The sequence below is a fragment of the Rhineura floridana genome, chromosome 7, assembly GCF_030035675.1.
Source record: "Rhineura floridana isolate rRhiFlo1 chromosome 7, rRhiFlo1.hap2, whole genome shotgun sequence".
NCBI lineage: Eukaryota > Metazoa > Chordata > Lepidosauria > Squamata > Rhineuridae > Rhineura > Rhineura floridana.
The window spans coordinates 151,164,272-151,181,271 of record NC_084486.1 but is presented as its reverse complement, the minus strand read 5'-3'; the positions used below and the strand labels follow the sequence as shown (position 1 = coordinate 151,181,271).

The following is a 17,000-nucleotide window of genomic DNA, read 5'->3' as shown; positions in this document are numbered from 1 at the left end:
TAAGATGCCACCCCTAAGCACTGTGCATTCTCTGAAAGGGCCAACTGCAGCCATTGCAATACTGAAATGGTGTGGGAGGGCAGAAGGAGAATAAAGGACACATAAAGGCCTACTTCAATATGCACCCACAGCTATGGGGAAAGCAGATTCCTCCAGGTTCAATCCTATGTGGTCCCAATATGGGCATGGAGATGGGAACAGCGTGGTCAGGGCCAACCATATGACCTTTTTCTCAACTGGACTGTTGTGAGCTAGGAAGAAGGGCATGGTGGGAACAACCAATACACTTGCTTCAAATGCAGCCATGTGGGATCACAGCACAGATCCTTGGCCCCCTGCTGGTGCATACAGAGAGGGACTTTACACCCCCTGCCCAGAGCATCCCCCAGTTCTTTCCAACCCATCTCATTATAAGGAATGCAACTAAGGCTGGGGATCTGAAATCCACTACATTCCCTCCATTCGTTTCACTTTACCCTGAAAGCAGCTCCAAGCCATTGTCTTAGCAGTACACCACACAGAACCACCACACCATGCAGAGAGAGAGAGAGAGAGAGAGAGAGAGAGAGAGAGAGCAAATACTGCTCAGTTCTATTACCTGGCCATCACTGATAATCTGGAAGTAATGTGTGATCGCTAGAAGGCAGGGACCTTCCTCCAGACATCACCAATTCTCCTGCTAATCTAAAACAGTGGTATCCAGAGGTGCAGTCACTCAGGGTCCTAGGGGGTCTTAGACCCCTTACTTTTTAAGGAGCCAGGTCCCAGCAGGGTCCCTATGTCTCCAGCAACCTACGAACCAGTCTGCACAAAAGGAGAGTGTGTTAGCCACTCAGAAGAGCCCCAATAAGCATCACTTGCAAGCAAGCCCTTATTAGTTCCAAGCCAAGTTGTGGGGAGTGACAATTCTGTAATTCCAGAAGAAGACACAATGAATCCTGAGGATAGCATCCCATCTACATCATCAAGCAGTTTGGTAATTGAAGCAATATCTCTGACAATGAGAAAGGACAGTCAAATGGTGACACAGATAATAATAATAATAATAATAATAATAATAATAATAATAATAATAATAATAATAATAATAAACTTTACTTTATAGGCCGCCTATCTGGCCAATGGCCACTCTAGGCGGCTTACAGTAAAATATGATAAAATACAATAAGTAAGATATAGTCAATACATTACATACAAGTTCAGTATAATAAATTATCAGCATTTCAATACAAGGCTAATTTACCCTAGAAGTCTCAGAGGTTGTAAAGGCCTGGTTAAAGAGCCAAGTCTTCAGGCCCCGGCGAAATATTTCTAGGGAAGGGGCATGTCGAAGGTCTATTGGGAGGGAGTTCCAGATCGAGGGGGCCGCCACAGAGAAAGCTCTCTCCCGAGTCTTCACCAACCTAGCCACTTTAGTTGGCGGGACTGAGAGCAGGTCCTGTGTGGCAGATCTCGTAGGGCGGCACAATTTATGACGGTGGAGGCGCTCCGTCAGATATACTGGGCCCAAACCGTATAGGGCTTTAAAGGTTAATACCAACACCTTGAATTGAGCCCAGAAAATAACTGGAAGCCAGTGGAGATTGTAAAGCATTGGAGTAATATGATCGTATCGGCGGCTATTCATGAGTAAACGAGCCGCCGTATTTTGTACCAGCTGTAGTTTCCGGACTGTTTTTAAGGGTAGCCCCACGTACAGCGCATTGCAGTAGTCTAAACGAGAGGTGACCAGAGCATGCACTACAAGTGGGAGCTGGTGAACAGGAAGATAGGGTTGCAGCCTTCGAACGAGGCGCATCAAGAATCACCCCAAGACTGCGGACCTGATTTTTCAGGGGCAATTGTACCCCATTAAATATCAGGTCGATGTCTCCCAATCTTCCCTTGTCTCCCACGAGCAGTACTTCAGTTTTATCAGGATTCAGCTTTAGTCTGCTTCTAGAGAAGCAGAAAGCAGTATCTAAGCCTGGCCAGATTATTCTGTAATCTTAGAAGGTTGTATAATCTTAGAAGGGGATGTGGTTGTGAGGGAGCATGGCTATATCACAAAGGAGCCCTGCCCTGCACTTCTGAATTTGCCAGTATACTACTGGTGGTATCTAGCCCCCTATGAAGACCAGAGAACAGGGCAGAAGAGAGGCACCATTATACATGAACTAGGGGCTGTGCCCCTGCTCACTTCACTCACCAAAATCTACTCCCCCCAGACCTCACTAAACCCCCCAAGCACACGCACACACATGCACAGCTGGGCAAAATAAAGAGTCAGCCTGTGTATGACGAGGGCAGAAAGCAAGAGGTCTGGTCTTCCTTTGCCCACTTCGGTCATTCCCTCCTGTCCTACAGTCGATCAGCGCAGGGACATAGGCCAGTGTAGGAGGCGAACTGAGGCCTAGGGATTCTGGGCATGCCACTTAAAACCCAGCTGACACTCCCAAGGTGCATTCCCTTACCCTGCATGCTGCTGACTCGTGTGCTCTGCATGGGATATGGTGGAAGCAGCAATGGAGCCACAGGCAGCCACTTTTCTCCACCTTCCACTGCTCTTCTTGCATCCTAATTGGCCACCTGGGATGTAGCAGAAGCAGCAGCAGATCTCCAGGGCAGCCAGGAATGAGGAAGGCAGCCAGCAGTGGTGTTGGATGACCTGGGGGTCTGGATCCTGGGGGCAGGGGCCCCGGGGCTGGCAGGTGGAGAAGCCAACAGAGCAGGGTGGGTGCTGGGTATGTGTGTGTGTGTGGCTGCTGCAGCTTGTTCTGCTTGTCCCCATCCACTGCCTCTCACCATGCTGTAGTTTGCAGAGCCACCTGTCTGTGTCTAAGAGATCTACAGCGTGATGACAGCCTTACATTTTTATTATATGTATAGATAGACAGACATAGCAAGCTGCCTTATATGGATTCAGACTACTGGTCTACCCAGCCCCGTACAGCCTGTTGACGGGGCGAGAAACCTTTTTCATCCTGAGGACTGCATTTCCTTCTGGGTATCTTTTGGAAGCCACATGCCAGTGGTCGGTGGGTCCAGAGGTAAATGTAGGCAGCGCTATTAGTGTACAGTTTACATTTGCACATTAGCCTAATCTCTACACACATTTATGCCCCTCTCTGTCCTCCATCCAGAGAAGCAAGAGGCACTCCCAGAATTCAAGGGCATGTTCCAGCAAGGCAAAACCATTCAAGGGACGTGTGAAACAGGGCCAGCAGTGGCTGTGGAGAGCCCTGAGGGTCAGACAGAATGATGTGGAAGGGCACATTTGGCCCTCAGGCCTGAGACTCACTACCCCCAGTTTGACTGTGACTGGTGGTAGCTCTCCAGAGTTTCAGACAGAAATCTTTCCCAGTCCGACCTAGAGATGCCAGGGATCGAACCTGGCCCCTTTCACATGTACATCATGTGCTCTAACCCTAAGGCCCGCCCCCCTTCTTATGACAATGTGCCCAGAGTCTCTGGAAGTTCTGCAGTAAACTCACTGCACAATGAAAAGGGGGGTTTCCTTAATCTGATCCTCACAGCCACAAGAACGTCCCTACGTGGGGAAGACTACCCAATATGAACAGAATGGCACCTTGAAAAGTGAAGTATTTTTCCGGACCTGGTTGAGGACATCTGCAGACACACGCACAAAATTAGATAGCTAGAGAGGCAGAGATACAGAAATGGATATATAGATATAAAAAGGTAGATAGGATAAAGAGTCCTGTGATCAGCCACACCCATGTGGTTGCTTAATTCACACACACACACACAGGAACACCTAACACAGAATGTGCACCAACAGAAGCAAGCCCTTCTTCACACTGAAATGTAATTAACTTATGGAATTAGTTGCCATGCTGGCCACTAGGTCAGATGGGTTTTCCAAAAGGGTTGGATGCATTCATGGAGGGTCACAAGCGAAATGGATTCTCCCTGTTACTCAACACCAGATACTTGGGGGGGGCAGGCTACAGGGAAGGCTGTTGCCTACTTGCGGACTTCCAAGAAAGGTCTGTCTGTCCACTGTTGGAAGCTGTTGGATCCTCCATTTGATTCACATATTGTTAACATCACTTTGTGTGTACGTTAGTGAACGTAGCCACAGACCCCCAAAAAACCCCACTGCCACCGCAAAGGTCACCTGTGCTGCAGGTTTTCACAAGGCATGCCCCAGGCAATGTCTGATTGTGAGGACAGTTCAGGCCAACGACACACAGAGACACACATCGTCCAGCTATCACTAGATGGGTAGATGTTTCTGCCAGGAATCGCTGTTTGACCTTGCCCCATTGGCATCATCGAATGAAGCATCACTGGGGCCTCCCGTTTGGGTGCTGTGGCTACATCGACTCCAGTCTTTCATCATCCCTTGGCAAAAGAAGCAAGGAGAGGCATTGGAGGCTAGTCAACGTCTCTTGCCCACGGTTTCTTTACACCAGGCTCTGCATCCCTCAAGAATCTGACTCCCTGATTCATTTGGGTCCTTTATTTCCCCTCCGGCAGGAAGCCCCTTCAGTGAGGCTTCCCACAAACTTGCTAATGCTGCTATGGGCCTGGGATCCATCCCCATGCCTGCCCCTCATGTCCTCAGCCTTCCCCAACCCGGTGTCCTCCAAATGCTGATGGACTCCAAGTCCTGCCAGTCCTATTGGCATGCTCAGTGATCAGGGAGGATGGGAACTGGAATCCAAACACGTCTCAAGGGCAGCAAGTTGGAGAACACCATCCTAGACCAAATCCTTAAAAAAAACAAAATGCTGCTAGCCTGGTCCTCTTGCTCTTCAGGTTAGCCTCATGAATCCCATCTACTTCTGAGCCAGCGTACTTTACTTGCTTTCAAGGCTGCCCTTAAAGTTAAATTAGGATAACATAAGGGTATGACAGAACTCATATTGCGCTCCTGCCTTCTGCCATCCTTCATCAGCCTTCAGTGTTAATTTGCACTCACTGTGGGCAAATGCCTCCCACGGTCTCCTCCTCTCCTGGCCTATTGTGTTTGCTAATCTGCCACACTTATCCATTCTGACTCTTCCACCTCAGAGAACGAGAGCCCTGGATTCAAAGTACCATCTGAAGCACCGGCAACGGTCCTGAGATCAACCAGTTCTGAAGCGAGTCTCAAAGCGAGCCCTGACAATAGGAGCCCACACAGAGGGGTTACTGGCCCCTGGCAACCTTGAGCCAAAAAGGCTTTTGAAGGGAATAAAGCGTGCCCTTGATTAGTGCAGCTGAGAGCCGCATCGTTACATGGCAATGATCTAACATTAAGAGAGGCCATGTGTTAAAAATGGTACAGAAATAGGCCAGAATCATAAATTGCCAGCTGAGTCATCCCAGCATCTGCTCTCTGACTACCTAACTTCCTTCCCCCCCCCACTTCTCGGGACTAGATAATGGCTTTGCAAAACGTGGTTTATCCAAGGCAGGCCTGCAGTTGAAAAGGGAACGTAAAAAGAAGCATGGAGGGGTGCATTATTTCCCTTTAAATCAATCTCCCCTGACAAATGAAATGTGGCCCAGATTTCCCCTCTCAGAAGTTAACGAGGGTTCCTACCACCACACCTTTAAATGTGTAAAATTTACGTATTTCTGACTCTCACACAGAAAAATAATGCCATTTATGTATTTCTGGCTCTCATATACAAAATAAGCTCAGTTCTGACTGCTGCCGTCTGCCCTAAGCCATTGTCAAGGCTGCTGTGATGACACAGAATGCTGACAAACATTCCAATGGAAGAAAAGGCACCGTCAGTGATACTGTCATACCGCTCTAACTGTTAGGAGGTTTTTCTTGATGTTCAGTCGAAATTGCTTTTAAAAAAACAACAACAACCCTAAAGGCTTCATTTTGAAACCATCCAAAGAATCTGCGGCAGGAATTAGTACCAGAAAGAAAACAAATGCCAATAAAAATCAGGTTCCATTTTCAGGAATTCCTCTGTCTGAGAAGTGAGACTTCAGAGTTAGTTTTTATTGGGTCTCTGAGGGCACCAAGGAACTCCAAAGGTCCCCAGATATACCTCTGATGCTAAACTATAAAATTCCCCACCCTGCTTTTTTGGCCAGTGTGCACATGCACAAGTATGCACTTGTGTAAAAGTTTCCCACATGAAATTCCACTGACATGGACCTTTAGGCCTTAAACACACTCAAAATGACCAAGCCTGTGCCAGCAATTCCCCCTCAAGAGCTCTCCTACAAACAGTAAGTGCAGCCCGTACTTCCCTTGTGACAGCAAGGCGGTTCCTTTCCTGGCTGCTCTGACCCAGCCTTTGTCTAGCAATGGCATAAAGGGAGAAACCCTCTTGCTGTTCCCTTCCAGGCAAGGAAGAACTGCGGTACAAGAGCCCCCTGAACAAGACCTCTATCCCTCTCTGTGCTTACCCCCTTCAGGGGCTCAGGGTGGCTCCTTTTTTCCACCCAAGAAATACAGCTCACTGGGACACCCGAGTTCCTCCTCAAGGAGTCTTCGCTCTATCTCTAGCTGATAGGACTCCAGAAGGCATTTTCAGAATCATTCTCCACAGCTGCAGCTAACTCCAGCTATTTTCTGTCTGAGCATCAACAACCTCTGTAGAATGGGACACTGGTTCTGCACCCCATTAGGCAGGAACCCTAGAGGGCCTTCACAGATGACAATTCCCACGCTCCTATAAACCATGGTATACACTAGCCATAGTTTAGTACCCAAACCATGGCTCCAAATTATGCATTAAACCATGGTTTAGATCTGCTTTCTGTTCCCCTCCAGTCAGCACCCCAGTCTCTATATTCAGTGGCCTCCAGAGACAAAACAGCAATCATAACTATGATTTATCCATTCAGACTTCACATTGAACCACGGTTTGCAAACCCACATCCAATTCTGATTTGCCGCCCAGTCACTAGGCATGCTTTGTCAATTCGGACATCACACAATAAACCAAAACTAAGCTTTTTCATCCTTGATTTGGCCTGTTGCAAAATATTTTCTAATATTTCAGCTGATGACAAAGGACAGCTGTTGGAATGCTGCTAGCCCACTTCTCTTTGGTTAGGGTAAATATCTCACAGGGTCTTTAGGGACAAGATGAACTGGGGCCTGGGAAGTTGCCCACATAACCTCAGGGCAGAAAGCCCAGAAGGAAGGGTTCAGAAGGAACTGAGAAAGCAGAGTCTGCAGGAAATGGACAGCTGAAGTAACTGAAAGCAGGTTTCGAATTTGCTTTTAGATTGGAATCTGCAGTAGATGGCAAGGGTTTTCCTAAGGACAGCAAGGAAAAATCTCTGCCGTAGCTGACCTTGTGCTAATTGCTTATATCTAAGCCTCTGCATTAACCAAGAGGCTGCCTTTGTTTGTTTGTTTGCTGACCAGCTTTACAGGGTTGTGATTGAATCCAGAATCTAAAATGGCTCAGCTACAGAGCTGTCCTTCTCTGCGCAGATTATCGCAATGTACCGGTTTTTGGGGGCTTGGGAGAGGAGTTTGGTTCTGCCCTCTGTTTGGCTTCACCACCACCCACAATACAGAGATGAAGCAGAATGCCTCAAAGATGCTCCCCATTCTATCTCTGCATGAGTAAAGTTCTCTGGGCTGACTTCTTTCCAAGTGGAAGGCGCTCTCCAAACCCCCAATTATGTAGAAGGGTGGAGCTTCTCTCAGCGCAGGAAATCCTTACGCAGTTACAACAACACACTCCTCTCAGGTGTTATTTGATAGAATTTGAGGAGCACATTGCTAAGAACATAAAAACCAACAACAAAACATTCTATAAATACATTCAAAGCAGGAGACCATCTAGGGAGACAATTGGACCCTTGGATGATAAGGGAGTCAAAGGTGTACTAAAGAACGATAAGGAGATTGCAGAGAAGCTAAATGAATTCTTTGCATCTGTCTTCACAGTGGAAGATATAGGGCAGATCCCTGAACCTGAACTAACATTTGCAGGAAGGGATCCTGAGGAACTAAGACAAATAGTGGTAACGAGAGAGGAAGTTCTAAGCTTAATGGACAATATAAAAACTGACAAATCACCGGGCCCGGATGGCATCCACCCGAGAGTTCTCAAAGAACTCAAAGGTGAAATTCCTGATCTGCTAACTAAAATATGTAACTTGTCCCTCGGGTCCTCCTCCGTGCCTGAGGACTGGAAAGTGGCAAATGTAACGCCAATCTTCAAAAAGGGATCCAGAGGGGATCCCGGAAATTACAGGCCAGTTAGCTTAACTTCTGTCCCTGGAAAACTGGTAGAAAGTATTATTAAAGCTAGATTAACTAAGCACATAGAAGAACAAGCCTTGCTGAAGCAGAGCCAGCATGGCTTCTGCAAGGGAAAGTCCTGTCTCAGTAACCTATTAGAATTCTTTGTGAGTGTCAACAAGCATATAGATAGAGGTGATCCAGTGGACATAGTGTACTTAGACTTTCAAAAAGCGTTTGACAAGGTACCTCACCAAAGGCTTCTGAGGAAGCTTAGCAGTCATGGAATAAGAGGAGAGGTCCTCTTGTGGATAAGGAATTGGTTAAGAAGCAGAAAGCAGAGAGTAGGAATAAACGGACAGTTCTCCCAATGGAGGGCTGTAGAAAGTGGAGTCCCTCAAGGATCGGTATTGGGACCTGTACTTTTCAACTTGTTCATTAATGACCTAGAATTAGGAGTGAGCAGTGAGGTGGCCAAGTTTGCTGACGACACTCAATTGTTCAGGGTTGTTAAAACAAAAAGGGATTGCGAAGAGCTCCAAAAAGACCTCTCCAAACTGAGTGAATGGGCGGAAAAATGGCAAATGCAATTCAATATAAACAAGTGTAAAATTATGCATATTGGAGCAAAAAATCTGAATTTCACATATACGCTCATGGGGTCTGAACTGGCGGTGACCGACCAGGAGAGAGACCTCGGGGTTGTAGTGGATAGCACGATGAAAATGCCGACCCAGTGTGCGGCAGCTGTGAAAAAGGCAAATTCCATGCTAGCAATAATTAGGAAAGGTATTCAAAATAAAACAGCCGATATCATAATGCCGTTGTATAAATCTATGGTGCGGCCGCATTTGGAATACTGTGTACAGTTCTGGTCGCCTCATCTCCAAAAGGATATTATAGAGTTGGAAAAGGTTCAGAAGAGGGCAACCAGAATGATCAAGGGGATGGAGCGACTCCCTTACGAGGAAAGGTTGCAGCATTTGGGGCTTTTTAGTTTAGAGAAAAGGCGGGTCAGAGGAGACATGATAGAAGTGTATAAAATTAGGCATGGCATTGAGAAAGTGGATAGAGAAAAGTTCTTCTCCCTCTCTCATAATACTAGAACTCGTGGACATTCAAAGAAGCTGAATGTTGGAAGATTCAGGACAGACAAAAGGAAGTACTTCTTTACTCAGCGCATAGTTAAACTATGGAATTTGCTCCCACAAGGTGCAGTAATGGCCACCAGCTTGGATGGCTTTAAAAGATTAGACAAATTCATGGAGGACAGGGCTATCAATGGCTACTAGCCATGATGGCTGTGCTCTGCCACCCTAGTCAGAGGCAGCATGCTTCTGAAAACCAGTTGCCGGAAGCCTCAGGAGGGGAGAGTGTTCTTGCACTCGGGTCCTGCTTGCGGGCTTCCCCCAGGCACCTGGTTGGCCACTGTGAGAACAGGATGCTGGACTAGATGGGCCACTTCTTATGTTCTTATGTTAAAAGTGCATCCAATTTTATTTCAGAAATTAAATCTGCCTGAGCTATCAGGTGCTTTGGAAAGCAGTCAATCATAGATCTATCTGGTCGGTTGAGCTTACTAACTATGGCTCCCCAGTATACAAATATTTCCTAAACTTCTTCAGAGGGGATTAGATCTTAGACAAAACTAGCAGTCATTTTGTTCAGAGGAAACTCAAAATACACAAGCCAGCTTTTGGGCTTCCTTCCTGCCTCAAAACAAATTTGCCATTTTTCATTATTATCATCATCATCATCACCACCACCATCACCATCATCATCCCACCTTTCCTTCCAGAAGGAGCCCAGGGCAGCAAACAAAAAAGAAAACACCAAAAATATCTTAAAATATCTCAAAAGCAAAACATCTTAAAAATGTGTTAAAACAAAACATCTTCAAAAACATCTTTTTAAAAAAGCTTTAAAAAAAATCTTAAAAAGCAATTACAACAGACGCAAATTGGGATAAAGTCTCTACTTAAAATGCTTGTTGAAAGAAGAAGGTCTTCAGTAGGTACCGAAAATATAACAGAGATGGTGCCTGTCTAATAGTGCCCCACCCTCCAGCCTTCAAAAGGGAGCTGCCTCAAGAGAAGGACAATGAGGGGAGAGACTCTGTTGCCATCAGGGGAGGCTGCTTCCACCTGCCTTGCCCCACCCTCCAGCCTTCAAAAGGGAGCTTCTTTAGGAGGACTTTCTGATCTTTGGGTTGGGCTGTGTGGGTTGGGGGATAGCTTCTGCTTTGTTGTTTAGTTTTATTGCTTCTTTTTTGATGTTTATATACTTTTATGTCTGATGTTTATATGCCTTTATTTTGTACGTCGCTCAGAGTGGCTGGGTTTCCAGCCAGATGAGCGACTAATAAATCGAATAAAATAAATAAATAAATAAATAATATTTAAGGGAAGGGAATTCCAAAGGGTACATGCCACAACACTTTGACATTTTTAAAGCAGCAAAATATAGCCCATTTTCAAAGCCGTACCTTCCCCCTTTCCACCCCAAAAACACAACAATATGGCTGTTTTAAAATGCAGGGGAGATAAAAGTAAAACTTCCTTAAGTATTTTCAAGCTGATGTTTGCTTCGGCACCTATCATCACCACCCCCCAACACCCTCCCCAACTGGAACAAACTAATAACTTATCATCCCAATTTTAGTAAGATAATAAATAAGACTCGTGGGACATTAAGTAAAAAGCCTGAAATGACAAATTGCCAGGAAGGGAAGCGGCTGCTTGGCGACTGAATATATATATAAATATATATTGTTTCTTAAGCAGCCCAATTATGCTAATAACCCCGAGAGGATGTAAATGTGAAGAACAACACCTAACAGATGGAGCACTCAGTGATAAGCTAATCTTACCTGAAAATTGGAATCAAACAACCTTATTCGTATTTATGGATATGGCATTTTAAACATGCCACTTAACAGGGAATATATAGAAAATCAATATGTCCTTAAATCCCATGCCTTCATCTCATTTAACTCAAGGTGAATATTAACTTTCTTTGACACACTTTGTATTTTCCACCAGTAGTTCTTCTGAAATCTTCTCTCCGCCAAATCAGCTGCCTCAGAGCCACCTCCTCATCCTCCCTAAATGGCTCCACCCCTTCCCCCTTGCCTCAATCCTATTGAGCAGCGGGTGGGACAAGATGATTCCCAAGGCCTCTTCCAGCTCCAAAATGCTACGATTCCCTTCCAGAACGCTCATGGTTTTTTATGGGGAAGGGCCAGAGTTCAGTGGTAGAACATCTGCTTTGCATGAAGAAGGTCCCAGGTGCAATTCCTCCCAGACATCTCCATGCCTGAATCCCTGGAGAGCCTTTGCTGCCGCTCCGTGTAGACAATCCTGAGGTAGATGGACCCAATGGCCTGAGTCACTTCCCCCACTTAATGTCATCTACTAAATGTCAGGGAATCCACTCTTGTCACTTGGGGCAAAGGGACAGAATATGGGTAGCATGAAACTCAGGGGGAATCCAAACTAACTTTCAGGAATGTCAGCTCACCCAAACCCAATTCGGACAATCTGCCACCTGCAGTCAAAACACACCCAGAACTGATCTCCAGTTTGAAGCAAGTGCCATAGGAAACTGCTGGCCCTGCTTTGCAACAGGAAGCCTTGCCCTGAGACACCTTCTTTGTGGGTAAAACAGGAATTCACAATGAAAAATACATATATTTATTTTACTATAGCCAGACCCATATTGGTGGGGCAAATCAGCTTGGTGCAGCGAGGGAGTCAGAACAGGGCTGGGGAGACCTAGGTTCAAATCCTCATTCAGCCATGAAAGATCTTGGCCAGTCACACTCAGCCTAACCTACCTCACAGGGTTGTTGTGATGATAAAATCAGGCAGGGAAATGTATGCAGCAAAGAGCTCCTTGGAAGAAGCCAGGATGTACAGGAAATACACACACACCATGATCTTAAGGATTGCTATATCTTCTGGGACGGGATGAATTTGTGCTGTGAGCGCATATTCTAACCCTCTGCACCCCAATCAGCCATCCTTCATTCCAGCTCCCCCTTTTAAAGCTGGCTCGGAGCAGCCACCATGTCCAAGGCTGGCCACCTACTCCAACCAGGCTTCACTCGGTGTTCAACAATTTGGGGAAGGGGCGTAGCTCAGTGGCAGAGCAACTCTGGGTAGGGCTGGGAGGGACCCCTGTCGGAAACCCCGGAGAGCCGCTGCCGGCCAGCGTAGATGATACTGAGGTAGACAGACAAATGGTCTGACTCAGTACAAAAGCAGCTTCCCATGCTCTTAAGACGGCACCACTTCTGGGTGTGCCAAACTCCACGACAGCACGCACCCCCTTCATCCACTGCATCTTTACACGGAAGCGGACACAGCTTCTCAAACTGAGGTGAGGGAAGACTGCAACACACCGGCCTTTTATGCCGTCACCCCTTCTGCGTTCCCCCAAAGCCTTGCGCTTGAAGCCTCCGTGAGAACCAGGCAACCTACACAACTACGTCCACAGACAAAAACTCCTCAGCTGTGGACACAATGGAAACGTTACAACAGATATTTCACTGGCGCTGTAATTTTTGCCCGTGTCTGTGCAGCTTGTCTCCTACAAGAACCTTTTGGACCAGGTCTTCTGGTTTTCGGTTTTCGTTTTAAAAAAAACAAAACTTTTCTCCTCTTGCTAGGAAAGATCCCTAAGTTCACTGTATCAAACTAAAGGGATGATTCATAAGAAAACAAGGTTTGGATTGCCACAGACAAATCAGATATACTGTGTTTTTCTCCCCTCCCTGCAAGGCTAAATCAGAATTAACGCTGCTGAATCTCACAGCAACTCATTCCTTCAAATTTATCCCAAGGAGGACACACACACACAAATCCACTTACGTCACACACCTAATCTCATATTGAACCCAGGAGATCTTCAAACCTGCTAATTACCTTCCCCAGTTCCGGTAAAACAGAAAGGCTATAAGGGTTTGGCTCCGTGATTAATTTCCTCTCACAATTTCACCACCTATAGTTGCTCCAAGCAGGATGAGGAAGTAATGAGACGCTTGCTTCTTCCTCAATTGATTCTGAACCAGGCAGGGGCTCTTCGCGGTCTCTCTCATCTGCTCGCCCAAGGCTGTGTCTGTGGACTTAAAGGCCTTGCTCAAGTTCTGAAGATGACAGGAGAACCAACAGGCCAGACGGATGGAGTCAGAGCACCAAATTCTCTTTCCTACCATGTCCTTCTCCAGTACCTACATCCCTCCCACACACACCCTTGGGGGGAGAACAGCAGAAGCCCCCAGTAAGTCCTGTAGGGCAGACGTACAGCATACATTTAAAGCGCATCCATTTAAAGCATATGACTTCCCCCCAAGGACTTCTGGGAACTGTGGTTTCCCCTTCACAGAGCTATGGCACCCTTAACAAATCACAGCTCCCGTGATTCTTTGGGGGAAGTCATGTGCTTTAAATGTGCACTGGGCATGCTTTAAATGTAAAATCTCTAGCTCTGGCTGAATTCCTCCAGTTCCTCCCTGCATGTTTCTCTCAGTTTCATATTTTTCCAATCCTAAATCCTGTTCTCCAAATTTCTGCAGCTATTGCAGGTTTTTTTTTAATGCTCATGGAAATAGGGATGGATGAGGATTTCTCCAATTTCGAATTTGGCACTGGATTTCTACTTGTCAAATATAATGATATGGATATTGACAATGTTGAGGGAAGAAATGTTTCAAGAGTTGAAAGGAGGCATTCAAAAGGCATCTGAACAGCCATCTGTTGGGAATGCTTTGATTTGGATTCCTGCATTGAGCTGGGGGTGGGACTTGATGGCCTTATAGGCCCCTTCCAACTCTACTATTCTATGATTCTATGAGTTTGCTGAGCCAATACTGCAGTTTTGCACTTATCAGGCAGCAACAACAGCACACATACAAACACACATTCACAAAAAGCCTGCCCCAAAGCCCGTGTCCAGTGGGAAACAAACAATAGGCAGGGGGACAGGCAGCCAGGAGGTTCTCCTTGGCTCGCGGTCCTGGATTTCTCAGTGCCAGAGAAATCTCAGCAAAGTGGCAGCCTGCTCCAAACTACCAGGATGGGAGCCAGGATCAGCTGGCAGGCTCACAGTGCATAAGGAGCCAGCATAGAATAGGTGAAACTGACTAGCCTGCTCTTTGATTTGCTAATGTGAAATTGACCAGGCGATCTCTTGCTTCTCTCCCTTTCTCTCAGGCTGGAGTGGGGTGGGAAAAAATCCAATATGATTCAAGGTGAGGAGGAAGAATAAGCAAAGGGGAGGGATTCGGTGGGTGGGCACTGGGCAGGCAGAGAGAAAGCCATTTTCCTTTCCTTTTGGAAAGGAAAGCAATGTTAGGAAAAAAATGATACAAGTATTGTTTTTCAGGAGGAAAAAAACGATACCATAAAAGGAGAAGGTAGCAGAAAAGAAAGAGAACCCGATTCCAGTTCAATGGAATGCAATCACATAGCAAACAACAAGCAGAACTCAACCCTGCACTGAAATTCATCAGCATTCCACTGCAAATTTCTTCTTTTAAAAAACACATTTTTGCACACGTTTGACTAATGTACACATTTTTACAAGGAATTTTCCCAAATGTAATGCATTTTTGTATGTTATTTTCACTAATATATGAATTTTATGCATTTTTGTAAGACGTGGTTTAGCTGGAGAACTGCATTGCAAAATTCAGATAAGTGTGAATTTCAATATTAAATATTAAATATTATTAATATTAAATATTAAATATTTAATATATAATATTTAGTTTAAATATTAATAATATTAAATAATATTTAAATAATATTAATTATTAAATATTAAATATTAAATAATATTAAATAATATTAAATATTATTACATATAAAGTCAGAGCACCCTAGCGAGGGAGCCTGCTCCACGAGCTAGAGGGAGCCCCAGCTCACAAAGTGTCAAGGCGAGTTAAGCAGCAGAGCGAGCTCGGCAGCAGGGCAAGGAGGCCAGGGCCCCCCACTCTGCCCGTCTGTTCCCTGACCTCAACTAAACCGCAGTCTCCAACCCATTGACGTAATAAACCTCAAACAAAACTATGCAGGTAAGAAGCCAGCAGGGGTGTGGGGGCTTTCCAGTGTTTTGCACCGCCTGCAGCATGTACGACTATCTGCCTGTTGGACAGAAGTCGTGGGTGTGCTCTCGGTGCAATGAGCTCCTGGCTCTCCGGGAACGACTTCATTTCCTTGAGGCCAAGGTGGCGGACCTGGAAAAGCTGAGAGAGGCAGAGAGGTGTGTGGAGGAGGCCTTCAAGGACGTTATAGCTGTGTCCCACTCCAACGATGATAGCTCTCCTGCTATCATGGAGAACGATGGTCTCGGGGAAGGAGAGCATCCAGCTGAGGAAGAGGGAAACGATCCCTTAGAAGGGACCCATTCCTTGGGGGATGAGCAGCTATCCTCTCATGCCGAGGATATATCTCCAGGGGGTGGAGGGATCCTTGTAGTGGGTGATTCGATCATTAGGAACATAGACAGTGGGGTGTGTGATGGGCGTGTAGACCACAAGGTGTTTTGCCTGCCTGGTGCGAAGGTTGCGGATATCGCCCGTCGTTTAGATAGTTTGGTAGACAGTGCTGGGAAGGAGTCAGTGGTCGTGGTGCACGTTGGCACCAACGACATGGGGAAATGCAGCCGTGAGGTCCTGGAAGCAAAATTTAGGTTGCTAGGTAGGATGCTGAAAGCCAGGACCTCCAAGGTGGCTTTCTCTGAAATGCTACCAGTTCCACGCGCAGGACCAGCCAGACAGGCCCAGCTTCGCAGTCTCAATGCGTGGATGAGACGATGGTGTCGGGTGGAAGGGTTTGGATTTGTTAGGCACTGGGGAACATTTTGGGACAAGCCGGGCTTGTACAAAAGGGACGGGCTCCACTTGAACCAGAATGGAACCAGACTGCTGGCACTTAAAATTAAAAAGGTAGCAGAGCAGCTTTTAAACTGACTGAGGGGGGAAACCCGACAGGAGCTGAGAAAGGTCCGGTTCGGAATAAACCTCCCCCCTGGGATAAAAACCAAAGAAATGATGAAATTTTAAAAGGGGTAGGCCTAGAAGTAGGCATTGTGAGAGCAGGGGCACAGGATATAAATTCAGAAGAGCAAAATTACCACAGGCCTAACCACAAGTGCCAAAGACACTTGAAGAGAGACACTGCTTACAAGTGCCTGTACGCTAATGCTAGGAGCCTCCGAACCAAGATGGGAGAACTGGAGTGCTTGGTCTTAGAGAAGAGCATTGATATAGTGAGCATAACCGAGACCTGGTGGAATGGTGAAAACCAGTGGGATACGGTTATCCCTGGATATAAACTATATCGGAAGGACAGGGAAGGACGTATTGGTGGCGGAGTCGCTCTATACGTGAAAGAAGGCATTGAATCCAGCAAGCTCGAAACCCCAAAAGAGGCAGACTCCTCCACAGAATCGTTGTGGGTGGTGATACCGTGCCTCAGGAGGGACTTAATACTGGGAACGATCTATCGTCCCCCTGATCAAAATGCTCAGGGAGACCTTGAGATGAGATATGAAATTGAGGAAGCATCCAAACTAGGAAATGTGGTAGTAATGGGTGACTTCAACTACCCGGACATAGACTGGCCGCATATGTGTTCCAGTCATGACAAAGAAGCAAAGTTTCTACATATTCTAAATGACTATTCCCTAGATCAGTTGGTCATGGAACCGACCAGAGGGACGGCAACCCTGGACTTAATCCTCAGTGGGGACCGGGACCTGGTGCGAGATGTAAGTGTTGTTGAACCGATTGGGAGCAGTGACCACAGTGCTATTAAATTAAACATACATGTAACTG

General features: G+C 46.3%; 1 protein-coding gene across 3 annotated transcripts in view; it reads right to left on the bottom strand.

Moving 5' to 3' along the window:
• The window catches only part of LPP (LIM domain containing preferred translocation partner in lipoma), a 226,376-nt gene that overhangs the window by 157,509 nt on the left and 51,867 nt on the right, over window positions 1–17,000 (bottom strand). Inside the window, exon 1 of one of the 3 annotated variants that reach the window (XM_061637616.1) lies at window positions 4,121–4,214. The exons of the other annotated variants lie outside the window; for them this stretch is intronic. The gene's annotated coding sequence lies outside the window, so the exon portion shown is untranslated. Of the gene's footprint in view, window positions 1–4,120; window positions 4,215–17,000 lie in introns of those variants that run through there. 3 annotated transcript variants of the gene reach the window in all.